Source organism: Curcuma longa, unplaced genomic scaffold, assembly GCF_044706935.1.
Source record: "Curcuma longa cultivar G26 ecotype Majalengka, Jawa Barat unplaced genomic scaffold, ITB_CL_G26_1.1 contig_7965, whole genome shotgun sequence".
Taxonomy (NCBI): domain Eukaryota; kingdom Viridiplantae; phylum Streptophyta; class Magnoliopsida; order Zingiberales; family Zingiberaceae; genus Curcuma; species Curcuma longa.
The window spans coordinates 1-3,526 of NW_027435078.1; the positions used below are offsets into that span (position 1 = coordinate 1).

Here is a 3,526-nt window from a genome sequence, read left to right on the forward strand (position 1 = left end):
TTTTAGGATTTCGTATGTTATGATAAACAAAACCTAAGGATTCTTTGTTAGATCTATATGCTGTTAGGTTGTAATCTCATTAAACTGGTGGTTGTATGTGCCAAGTTTTGGTTAAACAGAACAGAACTTAGAAACCGAGAAACCGAGAGCAGAAACCCTGGTAATCGACTCGTTGGTCGATTACCAGAGGGTGTAATCGATCGCCCGATCGATTACACGCTTTAACGAGGAATGAAATCGCGACTCTTAATCGATCACCCGATCGATTAAGAGGCCGTAATCGATCGGCTGATCGATTACGAGGCTGTAATCGATCGGTTGATCGATTACCAAGCCTACTGTGGACGCGTTAATGAGGAAATCGATCTTCTGATCGATTAGGCTTCTGTAATCGATCGTTTGATCGATTACAGAGGCCACTGTGATAAAGATTTGAACAGAATCGACCCTTGGATCGATTTAAACTATCAATTGATCTTCTGATCGATGATAGGGACATAAATCTCCTGATTTGGTCGGTTTAAGGTTAATAAAGTTAAATCTTATGGAGAAAGTACAACCAAACCTAAAATTAAGGTTTAAATGTTGTTAAACATAAGATATTATGCTATACCTTATGACGAATGTAATGAATGTGTATGACATGAATGTTCACTATGAATGAAAGAAAGATGTTATGGAACATTCATGCTATGATGGAAAAGGGAAAGTATAAAAAGTATTTTACTTTAAATGAATGGCTTGTACCGGAACCCGGAAGGGATCCAAGGGATGGGCTCCAAAAGTTGCCCCTAGGTCGAAGGACATCTGAGAAGACCTAGTAACCGTGTAGTCGGGATTAGCTACCTCGTACTACTTGGTATGTATGCGCGCAAAAGAAATGAATGGGTACAAGCCAGGGATCCCCAAAGATGATGATGATTATGTTTATCTATTAAGATAATATTTTTCAAAAAGGCAAAATGATTTCTATGTTTCATGTATATGATGTAAATGTCAAATGACTGATTTATGCCTGTTTAGGAAATGTTGACATGCTTGTATGCTTTAAGGTTATGTTTTATGTACGATGGATTTTGTGAGTAGGAAAGGAACTTACTAAGCTTTATGCTTATAGATGCTTCCTTATATTGCAGATCCAGTTAACAGGTACTAACAAATGGGAGGCAGCAGGACAGGGCGGTGAAGATGTGTGTGGTGGTGACTTGACCAAGCCTCGGCCATGCAATTATTTTATATATGCATGTTAACCAATGTCTTAAATATTATGTTCAGTAATTTAATTATCATGTTTAGAACTTTGTAATCTAGAATTGCCATGCAACCTAGGTTAGTTTTATTATTTTGTTAGTGTTTCTGTTATCATATATGAACTCTGTTTGTAAATAGTAGTTAATGTTTCCGCTGCAAAGTAAAGTTTTAGTTGTTCGTATATGATAGTTGAATGAATGTAATGAAATGAATAGTAGAACTGTAGCGTCCGTCAAGGGCCCACGTAAGGGCGGGCGTTACACTTGTATGTGGGATTTAGGATAAATTGTATAAAAAATAACTAATGTACCAGAAAGAATTAACCCTATTTTTCTTGATAATAACTTTATCATCAAAAGAAATAGAATATACATCCAAAAATAATTTAGAAACTGAAATTAAATTCTTTCTAAAAGTTGGTACATAAAGACAATTTCTTAAAACCAGAATTCTATTTCTATCAAAAGATAAATAGATGTCTTTCACTGCAACAGCTGTCACCTTTATAGCGTTGCCCATGTAGACGGTAATCTCCCCTTGATCTTCGGGTTTCCTTACCTCCTCTGCCTTGATGTCAGTGGGCGACTGTATCTACACACCAGGTACTGGTAGATAGCACCGCTAAACATGTTTCAACAACTAAAGAATCGGATATACCTTTATTGTTTTCCAGCAATGTGAAGCACTTGCCCTTTGGCTTCTTCACACCTGCCTGTGGCCCTAGCCACTTGAGGTCCATTCAACTTTGCCGACGGCTTAAACAGATACCCTCTCAGCAATTCTGAGCTGCCTGGAGTTCTGTCAGAAGTTCCGCCAACGAATAATCCCTTTTATTCATGTTGTAATTCAGGCAAAACTGCTCAAAACTCTTGGGCAGCGATTGTAGAATGATATCGACCTGGGTTTCCCCATCGATTTCAGCTCCAAGGACTTCCATCTCATTTAAATGAGCCATCATCTTGAGGATATGATCCCTCACGGGTGTCCCCTCAGTCATGGTGGTCGTCATTAAGTTTCTCATGGCCTCCTGCCTGGCAGCCCGATTCTGATGTCCGAAGAGTTCTTTGAGATTGAGCATCATGTCATAGGCAGTAGGCATGGCCTGATGCTGATGTTGCAGCACATTTGACATGGAAGCCAAAATGTAACACCGCGCCATCTCATCTGCCTTAACTCATTTCCTATGTCTCTCTATCTCCTCTTCACTAGAATCCTTATCAGGCACGCTAGGACAGACCTCAAAAAGTACAAACTTGTACTCTTCAGCAGTTAAGACAATGTCCAAGTTCCATTTCAATCAATATAATTAGGACCAGTAAGTTTGTTTTCTTTTAGAATAACAACAAGTGGATTGAAAGCCATAATGAAATCCTGAGAATCACAAAATAACATATTTGGTCAAAACTTTAGAATTTAAAATAATATTGATTCCTCAAACAATATAATTTAAATTCACCAACACCTCAAACACCGAGAATTTCGTATGCCACGATAGTGTGGACGTATACTAATTCAAACATTTGTAAGAGGAGATTTTACCCATTAATTTTATTATCTTGTCAACCTAACTTTATGACAAATAAAATTAATAGTTGGTTTATCTTTGGTCACACAAATAATAGCAGTGACTCCGATGGGGAGGATACTATTAAATGCACCTAAGTGTATACCATTACTTGATACTAAGTCCATTATTTAGGATTGTGCCCCTTCAGATGGAGAAGATCACACATACCTAAATAATTTCCTATAATCATCCATAAAGGAAGTTTGATCTAGTGATCCGCAAACAAACTCATCCGATATGGAGGAAGACACTTAAAGCCAACGCGCAAGTTTGAATGCATCACTTACAAACCAGTAATGGAGACCATGAGATTTATTCAAATAATCCCTCTCCCACTTAGTTATTTAATATGAGGAATTTTAAGCATGAGCATATAAAACAGCATATAGGCAATAAATATGAAAAAATAAATTTTCAACTATTATGGCCTCATCAAATATCCGTCGTTCTTCAATATGCCGCCAATGGATTATGTAGTCGCGTCTATCTTGCTTCCTTCTCAGCCGCGCCTTTGGTCATCAATATAGCACCACACATAGCAAAGATACAAGCTGCAACAACATTAAAGATAATTTACATCCATCGATCCTATACTCCACGAAGGAGTTTATATATAATCTAGATCAAATAGTAAATTAAAATTACACAAAACAATCATGCACAACACAAATCATACATAACACATATTAGGCCAAAATAGTTGAAACT

General features: G+C 37.3%; 1 pseudogene; it reads right to left on the reverse strand.

The window, feature by feature from the left end:
• Window positions 1–2,023: 2,023 nt before the first annotated feature.
• Window positions 2,024–2,613, reverse strand: LOC141819513 (uncharacterized; annotated as a pseudogene).
• Between the last annotated feature and the right edge of the window lie 913 nt (window positions 2,614–3,526).